This window comes from Gossypium hirsutum, chromosome D11, assembly GCF_007990345.1.
Source record: "Gossypium hirsutum isolate 1008001.06 chromosome D11, Gossypium_hirsutum_v2.1, whole genome shotgun sequence".
NCBI lineage: Eukaryota > Viridiplantae > Streptophyta > Magnoliopsida > Malvales > Malvaceae > Gossypium > Gossypium hirsutum.
The window spans coordinates 65978139-65990643 of record NC_053447.1 but is presented as its reverse complement, the minus strand read 5'-3'; positions in this window follow the sequence as shown (position 1 = coordinate 65990643).

Sequence of the window (12505 nt, the reverse complement as noted above, 5' to 3'; positions counted from 1 at the left end):
AAAGAAACACTTAATCAGATTACCCCCACTGTAAACTTCAAAGTTCAATCTACTGATGCAAAAAGTTGTACCATCATTCCCCTACTGTAACCTAAGGGTAGAAAAATATGGCTTTTTCCCAATCCTCTCTTATCGCAATTCAAGGATACAGAATGTGAAGCTCTTTAGTCTTTTACCCCATTCCCAGGGTGTCATACTAAATCCTCATGCACCAATGAAGAATTTTCTTCTCCCAGGAAACCTCTTCTTCTTGCTTGGTGAACATTGCTTGTTTGTTCATTGAAGCTCTGGCATCTTGTCATTTTGTTCAATCAATGTTTTGACGACAAAATCCAAAAGTATGGTCTTAATTTAGACTTTTCCTTTTTAGATATTTCAACTTTTAAGCTTGGTGTTTTCTAAACAATAGTTCTGTTTCAGGTTCCTATATTATTTAGAAACTTCTAGAGTAATATACAAAACTTCCTTTGTGAAAGTATTATTAGTCTATTAATCATTATTCCAATGCAACATGCTTGGAAAAGATCATGACGAAAAAAATAGAATTGATTTGGGAGCATAGCTTGAAATAAATTATTAAGGATATCAAGAATAAAAAAAGAATTGATTGGGGAACACGTATCTTGGAAGAGAATGAAGTATTCCAAGAACAAAAAATTCAAAATAAATAGTATAAAGACTAGGTGCCCTAGATATCGCAGCTTGAACTTCTCTGTACAAACTTTCTGAAGACCATTCTGAGTTTGACATGTGTTTAGGAGATCTACAGGACTTTGTCGATGCCCCAAGATGTCGCCTACCCTTTCCTGTTGATTCGGGTATAGCAAGATTACCACATGCCCCAATCTAATCAAAATTTGAGCTACTTTGGTCATCTCATGCCCCTCTCCTTTTTCTTTTTCTTTTATTTTCTTTTTCTTCTTTTTATTTTTGAAATATTTTTATTGAATCCAAACTCATAGGGTTAGGCATGTTCTTGTTATCCCTTCTTATCAAAATCAACGCTTTTCTAGATAAGGCCTTCCACATAAGGTCCTTCCCAGTTTGACATTCACTTTCTTATGAAGTTCTTTTTTGTATGGGAAAGATCTTCTTCAATACTAGGCTCCTCTCGTGAAATCCTCTAGGGTGAACTCTTTTTTTTTTGTGAGCTCGCATCATTTGCTTTTGGCACATTTGACCATGATGGATAGCTTTGAACATTCATCTTTAATCAGGATTAGATTCAAAAACTTAAAGAAAAAGAATCTTGTCTTCAATAGGTAAAATCGCGATAAGCCCAAGAGAAAGGCATTACCCTGGCAGAATTTTTTTTAGCCTCTACTGCACTGTTCACTTTGGGGCGACATGGTGTTATTGTTGAACTGACTACAAACTTTTGATGTTGTGCTGTTGTTCAAATTTAGTGCATTGTCAGATATGATCCTTTTTGGCATTCTATACCAACATATGAATTTTCAAGAATTTGCTGACTGTCGACTTTGTGACATTGGCATATGAAGCGGCTTCTACCTACGAAGATAAATCGATGACCGCTAGAATCTTTTGGTGAGATCAACCCAATGACCTTCATGCCCCACATAGGGGAGAAGTCATGTATTCTAATGATTCTTTGTAGGGTAGGATCTATTTTCTATCTTGTTCTACCATCCTCAATAAGTCCAGAGATAGGCTACAACTATGTCATCTTCAAAGTCATGAGATCCCTCTAAAAACATGTCTCACTCAAAAGGAGATTCTAAGTCTGTAGCAGTGTCACTCATGTTGTTGATATCCTAGGACCTATTGTAGGTATAAAATAATATATAAAAAATGTATAAATTTAAGAATAATTATCTATATAGTATAATTATGAATGAAAGATTGATTTGGAAGAAAATTTAAAAGAATGAAAGAATCAAAAATAATTATTCGTAAAGAATGAAAGAATATTGGCTCAAAAATGATCGCAAATATATATTTTATTAAAATAACGACGTTCAGACATAAGCCTATTTCACAAAAGAGTTCTTATTGCCTCTAGGCTAAAAGCAATGAGTGTGTTCTGGATATTACTCTGAGCAAGCTCTAAATACTACAGGGATTTCTTCTACAGTCCGATTATTCAGAACACTCCCAAGTTTATAAGGGCGAATATCTAACAAGGTCCTTTTTTAATTGCGTCTTCATGTATGGCATTGATGTGAACGTTTCTCAATACTTTTTCATACATCACATTCACCCCATTATCAATGTGATTGGGTAGCGAATTTTCTGCACTAGATGAATCATCAAATTTGACAATGCCCATACTGATAAGCCATTCAACCACTTTTTTAAAGGCAATGCAATTTTCTATGAAATGTCCCATAATTCCCGCATGATAATCACATTGTGCATTCGTGTCGTACCATTTATGGTACGGAGGTTGTGGGGGTTTTGAGTAGAAAGGGGCAATAAAATCCTCATCGAATAAGCTTTGATACAGCTCTTTATACGACATTGGAATTGGCGTGAACTGAAGTTTCTTAGTGTTTTGTCTTGTTCCAGATTCTTGTCTTGATGAGCCTTGTTGGTTAGTGATCATTTTTCTTGGCTGATTCACCGTAATTGGTTTTGAATAACCCTTATTATATGTACTCGTGTTATTCACCTCATTTTTCTTTTTCTTCTAGGATGACCTTTTATTATTCTCCTCAGCATCAATCTTTCCGCTCCTTATGACACTTTCGATCATCTCACCATTCATGACTATGTCAGAAAAAATTTTTGTGGCACTTCCTAGCATATGTGTGATGAACGGGGCTTTCAATGTATTAATAAAGAGCACTGTCATTTCTCTTCCCAGGAGTGGTGGCTGAACTTGGACGGCAATCTCCCTCCACCTTTGTGCGTATTGCCTAAAACTTTCATTCGGCTTATTTTCCATATTTTGCAGGGTGATTCTATGAGGGACCATATTTTCCATATGATTGTACTGCTTCATAAATGCTTGTGCTAAATCCCTCCAAGAACTAATTTGGGTACTGCTAAATTGATTGTACCACTTAAACGCTGCCCCTGTGAGGCTATCTTTAAAGCAGTGTATAAGCAGTTGGTCATCGTTAACGTATCCAGTCATACGCCTACAGAACATGGTAATATGAGCTTCAGGGCAACTAGTCCCATTGTATTTCTCAAATTCTGGCATTTTGAATTTGTAGGGGAGTACCAAATTCGGGACCAGACTCAGATCTTTAGCATCAATCCCACAATAGCTCTCAGTACTTTCTATTGCCTTGAATTTCTCTTCAATCCATTTCCGCCTTTCTTCTAGCTATTTTGGTAATTCTTCCTTTGTTTTTTTAGCCACTTTGTCAAAATCGGGTACGATGGGATTGATAGGGGCTTCCCCGGGATGAGAACCTAATCCAGCTTGGAAATTCATTGGCATTAAGGTACCAGCCTGAAACTGCTGAGGCCTGATTGTAATAGAGGATCTATGTGGGTGCACCTCAGCTTGGGTTTGCACATGTGGAGGAGTGAAGCCTGGAGGATAGAGAGATCCATCATTATTTCCTTCTTCAGCATTAACCATGGGGTATTTTCTTTTGTCGTTTCCCCCAGCCAACAGTTGCATCAACTGAGCCATCATGCTTCTTTGAGACTCCAGCATTTTGCCCCTCATATCTTGTTGAATTTTTTCCAACCGCTCCTGCATTTGGTCTTGCATCTCCTTTTGGAGTTGTTCGAGCCTTTCCAATCTTTGATCCATATTTTTCCACTTTGCCTGAGTACCGTAAGAGTGTTTGGTTGATTGGTTTTCCAGATTAGTTAAGGAATAATTTTAATCAATTAGGTCCTTTTAATAACCTTTAATGCATATGATGTCATGTAATGCAAATGCATGAAATGAATGCCTAAATAGATATTGACTCTAATTCAATTACATTTAGAAAACTTTATTAGAAAATAAACTTCTTTACATAAAACAGATGCATGTACGGCCTCGCCCTCATATTCCAAGAGACAACATCGATCATTTCCTTCATCTGTATGTTTAAGATAAATCTCGCAAATTTCCAATGGATGTCACTATTAGCTCCTTTTGCTTGATCCTGGTCGTGATCTATTGTCTGCCTATCCTTATAATGCTCATCAGCTTCTTTAAGGAAATTGTAATGTCGAAGGCTCTTAGACAATCATCTTGAATCCTCGGGCCACGAAGTAAAGTAACAAACTCTTCCATCGCCCTTCTTGTGTTTCTCGGAATATATTCAGGTAGCCGTATTATTTTCCACTTTATCAAGAAATTCGTATTCCACGACAAAATTTCTAATTTAGTAATCGAACTTGAATCAACATCTCTTTTCTAAGAGGCAAATGCAATGCAATCATAATCAAAACAAAAACAAACAAGTTAGTACAAAGGCAAACGAGAAGAAAAAAAAGGTACCTAGTCGGGTAACCACTAGGGGTTTGGAGTGGTTCTACATAGGGTAGGCTCTTAGGGCTCACTACATGCGGTTTGACTCTAAAGTAAAGGGTACCTGAACCAGTAGATTCCTCGATCCTCACCCATCATAGGCTCATATAGACCAAGTTCAGTTCAGGGGAATACATTTCCCTATGGCCATGCGAAGATGAAAATCTCACGAAGACATAGGTACGGATGTATCCCGGAAGCGATTCACTATCCCATGCGAAGGTGAAAACCTCACGAAGGCGTAGTTTCTCACTCCCACTTAAAAGGGTATAACCGAATGGTCATGCAATACAATGTGCAGAAATATACCAAAACTTAAACTAACACAGCAATTATAAACCACAATGATGAATATCATAATAAAGACGGATGAAATGCAACGAAAGGATCGTATATTTTAAATCAAGTTTTCAATTTTTGACAAAAAGACAAAAATTAATCAATTTACGGCTTGACTCTCTTGGGTCCCCAGTGGAGTCGCCAAGCTGTTGACACCATTTTTTTGATAAAACGGGGTCGACTTAGGATTTTAAAAATGAAAATGAATATGGGAGTCACCACCAATCCTTTTTAATAAGGTGTGATCGGGTCACCTCGTAAAATGGTTGTTTTTAATAAATGGTTTAATTTTATTAAAACAATAATTTTGGTCCACAAAAATCAGAAAATGGGTTCGGGAGTTAGTTACGTACGAGGAAGGATTAGCACCCTCGTAACGCCCAAAATTGGTACCTAGTTGATTAATTAGTGTCTTAGTGTCGAAGATTGAAAACTTCAAAGAGATTTAAAATACGATCATTTATTGAAATGTTGAAAATTTTCGGGAAAAGGGAATCATAGCCAGTAAGTTAGGACACAATGTCTTGAATTCCCGATGTGTGAATGAATGCCAAAAATTTACTTATTTAAAAGATATTTAACTGTCTCAGATTAAAAAAGGGATCATGCCGAGTAAGTTAGGACATGATCTTTTCTTAATTCCCAAGATCGTTTAAAACTTGAGGAAAAAGGATCATGCCCAATAAGTTAGGACACAATCTCTTCTTTAATTCCTGATATCGTTTAAAAAACTTAGGTTTGAAAATATTCATGTATTTGAGTTTATCGAGAAAATCGGAACCCCATAAGTTAGGGTACGACCTTATCGAATCTCAAAATACAAGCTTAGTTAGAACAACATTTGAAATGCATCGAGTAAAAGGTACGCGATTTTATAGTAAAACATATAAACAAATCATAGGGTTAATATACATAAAATGATGAATGCAATATTGCAAACGGTACTAATTAAAGGCGAAAGTAAAATAAATACGTAAGAGATATGAGAGTGAATAAAAACTAGAGCTAGGTTAAAAACGATAATAAACGATTACTTAAAATAAATGATATATAAATGACTAAAATGTTAATAATAGTAAAAACAATAATGGACACATAAATAAATAAATGTCGAGTAAAACAATAATAACAATAATGAAAATAAATAAAATTATAAAAATATAAAAATATATGTGAATGAATACAACAAAGTTTGAAAATAATATATATATATAAACAAGTAAATAATGATAATGTGTATATATGTTTAAAAATATATTAAAAAATGTGTATGTATATATGTATATATATAAATTATAAAGTATAAAAATATACAAGTATGTACATATATATAAATTAAAAATATGTATGTATATATATATAACAAAATCTAAAATTAAAAAGGTATAAATGAGTAAATAATAATAATAATAATAATAATAATAATAATAATAATACAAGATTAAAAGATATTTAAACTTAGATAAATAAATAAAATAGAAATACAGTAACAATAATAATACAAAACTAATAATATAATATAATAATATAATAGTGAGGAATAAATAAATATAAAAATATTATAATAACTAAGTTAATTAACAAAATAACAAAAAAAGGACTAATTTAAATTCTAAAACAAAGATTTAGGGCAAAATCAAAAATAAAATAAAAGGGAAGGACCAATCTAAACACGCGAATACATGGAGGGACTGAACAGGTAATTTTCACTTCCCCCCCAAAACGTACAGTTTCATTAAGGACCAAATTGTAAATGCAACAAATTATGGGGTCAAATTAAAAAATAAAAATACTTGATTAAAAAGCCTAAAAAAGGCGGAAAGGCTAAAGGTGCAATTAGCCCTTCCAACGAAAACACGTGGATCCTGGCCTGGAGCGGGTCGGGTCGGGTCGAGTCGGATAGCCTTAAAACGATGCCGTTTTGGCGTTTTAGAGGGCTGAGCAAAACGAAGCCGTTTTGCTTCCCTATTTAAACCCATTTTTTTTTCAAAAAATTTCATTTTTCTTTCTTCCTAAAACCCCCCCAAAATCCTCTCAACTTTCCCCTTTTCTCCGGCCTGGGGCCCGGCCACTGGCCACCGTGCTGGCCGTCGATCGCCGATGTCGGCGCCGCCGCGCACTGTGGCCGACGAAGGTAAAAAGTCCCCTTTTTAAGATCTTGAGCCCTTGAGTTCAAATCTAAGGCCAAAAATCCCGAAACACTAGCAAAAACGCCCTAAAAGCTCGAGAAACCTTTCGATTTCTGGCCACCTATCCTCGGAGGTGACTCCTTCGGCCGTCCACGGCATTAACAACCCGAATACAGGATAGTTTCGATAATCCTTTTCTTTTTTTGTTTTATTTTCGTATGCGAAAAAAAAGAACAATAAAATCCAATAAAAGAATCGAACCCAAAATGAAATAAAAAAATCCCCTTTTAAATTGGTTTTCTATTTTTATTTCTCTCAAAGTTCGTCTATTGTAAAAAGGGAAAATGAAAAGAGGACAAGAAAAGAGAAAAAAAACACACCCATTAAAATCCAATAAAAGAATCGAACCCAAAATGAAATAAAAAAAATCCCCTTTTAAATTGGTTTTCTATTTTTATTTCTCTCAAAGTTCGTCTATTGCAAAAAGGGAAAATGAAAAGAGGACAAAAAAAGAGAAAAAAAACACACCCATTTATGTTACAGAAACTGGCTTTTTTATAGCTGAAATACATTATTTATGTTACAGAAATTGGTTTCTGCTTGCGTGTTCTCCTTTGTTTTGCAGGTGGAGCAGGTGGTGCAAGTGGCCGGCGTGACAGCGGCAGTGACTGACGCGCGGCGGTGGCAGCTGTGGCAGGGCAAGTGGACGTGCGTCGCCTAGGGTTTCAGAAAAGCTGAAACCCTAGTTTGACTAATTGTTTTGGATATAACTTGGGTTTTGGTAATTGGGCCGATTGAATTGGGTTGTTTGGGTTAGTTTTAGGTGGGTTTGGTATTTAGTTTTAGGCTTGTAATGGGTTATTTGGGTAGGTTTATGTTTTGGGCTTGTAACGGGTAAAATTGGGCTTGTACAAGAATAACCAAGTGTTATATACTATCTACTATTTTAATTTGAATCAAAGTCCTAATAGGATAGTCAGTTAGAATAAATAATAGATTGATCGGTTCCAAAGATTAAAATTCTTCTAGATGGTCATATAGTGGAGGTGGGTGCTCCAGAAGAGACCCAAGACATAACTAATATATAAGTAAAACTTCAGAAAAGATTCAGGTACCTAAAACTAAATTTTAAAATAATAAAAATAAGAGATTTCAATAAGTTATGTCAATTTGAGAAAATGTGGAACCGAATAATAAAAGTGGTTGACAATGATTTTGTATGCAATATTATTATTGAAATAATGAGACAAAATGAGGATTTTGAATAAATCTATTGAGAAATATAGATATGGAATAAATTGATCAAAATAGAAAGACGCAACTCAAGTATAATTAAATTCGTAGAGTTTTTGGACCAGTAGTCTAAATATCTAAAGGTATAAAGCCAGGGATGATGCAATTGAAGTAGTTTTGTAAAAGTGGAATAAATAGATGAAGTCTTCCGCTAAGTCCTGGCATTGGTTATGAAAAGATATAATATGCTTTTGTGGTGGATGCAATAACCTTTAGATATATTATTAAATTGAAAATTTATAAACGATTTAACTTGTGTCAAATGGTTATTGTTACAACCTTTTATGAATCACTATATAGTAAAGTTTATATTAAAATCTTTGAAGGATTTAGGATGCTAGATGCAAATTGAAATTCTCGAGAAATTGTTCATTGATATAATTGAAATAATTTGAACATATGTGGTAAATTTGACTTAGTGAATAGTAGTTGAAAGAGGATTATAAAATGATCCAAAATACCTATTTGTATTTTTATAGAAGGATCATGATTAAAGTTTGCTATGATTAAAACTCTTGAAGAGATCAAAATATATTTCCCCAAAAGTTTCCATCACTCATGATTTTCAAAAGAATGGTGATATAAATGCTTAGTAATACATTCAAACAGTCATTTGAAAAACTAGTATTCAAGATTGAATATGTAGAATATGAGAAAGTATGATGTTTTCATGAGGTGGAGTAAATACGCATTGTACTCTTTTTCCCTTAACCGAGGTTTTGTCCTATTAGGTTTTCCCGGTAAGGTTTTTAATGAGGTAGCATATTATACGTATTATAGATTGTGTACCCTTTTTCCTGCATTAGGTTTTTATCCCACAGGAATTTTCCTAATAAGGTTTTAACGAGGCACATTATCTACCAATAGACATCTAAGAGGGAGTGTTATGAACATTTTATAAAGTGGATGTCCATCATGATCAAGATAAAGTTTTGGTGTATTTTAAATTCTAATAGTTATTAGAATTAGATCTCTACTTCTTTTATACTTCTTATGCCTATAAATAGAGACTCTGATGAAATATTGTAATCATCTCTTTTGATCAATAAAGTACATCCTCTATTGCTTTCATATTTTTTTTGTTCTTTATTCTCCCCGTCTCTCTTTAATTCATAAAAATTATAAAATAAATAAAAATATTATTCAAATATGTTTAGATAATTGTGGTTTTTTAATTTGTATTGCATATTTCGAATTCTCAATTGATCTACCCTATTTGCACTAGAATTATCATGTTCGATGTTTAATTAATTTGTATATTTGTTAGGATAGGGAGACGTGTGTCTGTATATGGGTATGGATATGGATATGGATATGTGCTTCATATGGTATATTTAATATTTTCTAAAAAATTGGTTCCACTTTTGGTGGATTATATGTTTATACTTACTTTAATTGCGCTAGGAATTCTTTTTAATAGAAAAATGAACTTTACAAAATGCTAGAAAGAGATAAAAGGAGATGTTACATATAGTTGTAGGCTCTCCTCCCTATCAAAAGCTAACTTAGTAATATGATTCGCTTCTTTATTTTCATCTCTTGGAACATACTCAATTGACCAATCTTTCTCATTTCACAAGAGTTGTATAATGCGCCTGATTAATGCTGAATTTGATCTTTTCAAAATGGACTCCTTGATCTCCCCAATCACTTTTATGTTATATGTCTGCACTAAAACTTTATCATGTTGTCTTCCTTGAACCAATGTCACACCATCAAGAATACCTCACAGTTCAACTTCAAACATAGAGCATTTCCCCAATCTATGATTAAACCCAAGGATCCATTCCCTATTGTGGTCTCTCAAAACTCCTTTTGCAACTGCATAACCAGTATTGACTTTAATTGCTCCATCGAATCTTAATTGAACCCACCTTTTTGTTTTCACCTTCTCCTTCCTCAATATATGCCTCAATGAACTTCCTCCCTTACGAGCAGAGATGTATTGTTTAACTCAACTATACACACCTTTGACAATCTCTTCAAAGCTCCATGGTACTCCCTAAAAATACTAATATTTTGATTCTTCCAGATCCTCTAAGCAACTATGCCAAAAAGGCATGTCTAATCTACATTCCTCAAGATGATATTGTGTTGATTATGCAAGTTAGACTCAATTTTTAATTTATGACTAGAATTCTAAATTGATTTCAACTTTTAAAATAGTATAAAATGATAGAAAGATGTAATTAATATATTATTGATATTTTAATGGTTCAATTAATATATTTAAAGTTTAGAGATAATTTAAAATCAGGTGATGGCTTAGGGGCATTTGATGAAATTAACCCTTATACTTATGTTGGTGTTATAAGTAAATTATTAATTTAAATAAAAAAGAAGAAAAATATTATGATTTTAGATTAATTTTTTTTAAATCAAGGTAATTATATCTATAATTTATAATCTATACAATGTAGCTGATTGAATTAGTGCCAAAATATGATATACAAATGAAAAAATATCAAAAATTATTTTTAATAAATTATTAAACATTATCATAAGGTTATTAATGTCATTTAATAATTTATATAAAATTATTTAAAAGTAACTTGAAAGAGTAATATCAAGGTTTGTAACGTTATCCCTAATGTATTAAAGAAAATGCCTCAACCAATTATGTAAGGAGTTATTTATTTAATTTATAATATTTATAAATTATGTTAATTGATTTTTTTTATATAATCATAGATGTTCTTATCCATTTTAGGATTTGAGTCTAGTCTTATTCAGGTCGCGAGTGATATTAAAGTAAAGTCCTCTCAATAATGAGGACTTTAATAGTTAAACTTGGTCAATATTCAAACTTGGTCCAAATGCTTAGGAAAGAAGTCCACTTCCATTTCTTCTAACCATTTGTTGGTATGTCAATTTGATTATGATTCTAATAAAATTAACTTTAAACATTCATTCTGTAACAAACCAAAAATCGGGTTAGAAGAAATTGGGTTTTGAAACTAAAAGCGGTCATCCCTCGATTATGAGTTTAGATTTTGGAAATTTTTAATAAATGAATTAATTTAGTTCAATGGTTAAGAGTTCTGGTTATATATGAGGTTCTGGATTTGAACCATATCTCTTGAAATTTTGCTACTTTGATTAAATCCTTATTTTGGACATGTGGGTTATAAGTTAAATTCAGTCACCTAATGATAAGAATGAGCCTCTTGGTTCATTGGCTAAGCATTAGTCTACTTTTTTGTCTTGTGTTCAAGTCTTTACGAAAGTAATACGAAAATGTTTTTATTTTGTTACCTCGTCAGGTAGTTTTAGTTAGTTTTAAATTAATCAATTCCTTCAACCTCCTTTGTTTTTGTTACATTTGTTTTATTTCCTTTTGTTACAGAATTGAAGTGAGCTTTTATAAAAAAATATAATAATGACAATTTAAGCTTAACAAACAAGATAATGAGACTTATAACATGAATAATGATCTCACAATTGAATAAGATAGCCCAAAATTTTTATCCTTTTTCTTTTTTTCATTTTTTTAAAAACAAAGAAAGCTTGAATGATTGAATATTGATAGATAACTTACCAAAATCTAATCTCGACTAAAGGGAAACAATAAAAGGGTAATTAAGAAATTAATGGGGTTTTAAGGGTTAAAATAATGGGTGATAAATGAAAAATTAGGATTTAGGCTCAAAGGGGTTTACTAGTAAGCAATAAAGTGGGCAGACTATTTAAAGGCTGAGTAGGTTAAATCTTAAGTGTCTCTATCATCTCAATATACCAAATCATTAATGTGGTCTTAACATACATAACAAAACAAGTTCTAGAATAACAAACCTAATTGACATACTCAAAACAAAAAATAACATGAGCATAAAAGGATGTATGCTTTAAAGGCTCAAAAGCTCACAAATAAAGTTATAATTGAAGACAATTATTAATTTTAGAGAGAAAACCTAAAATAAATTTTCTAAAAATATCTTATCATGCTTGACTCTCTCATGCATTAAAGTAAAAATAAAAATGCATAAAAAATCTACAAATTATTACAAAGAAGAATTAACAAAAACTCTAGATTTAGAAAAGTTAATTCTCATGCAAAAATTAAGACAATTGCTTTAGAAAACATGCAAGTAAAAATTCAGAGGCTAAATCAAATGATAGTTTACAATTGGCCCTACACTTAAGATGTGCATTGTCCTCAATGTACAAACAAAAAGAAACATAATAAACATTACAAAGTAATAAAATGAAGAGGAAACTAAAATTGCCCTGAATTGGGGTGATGCTGTAGGGATAAATAAAGCTTGAGGAATTGGAGATCCGATGTTAAGTACAATTATCC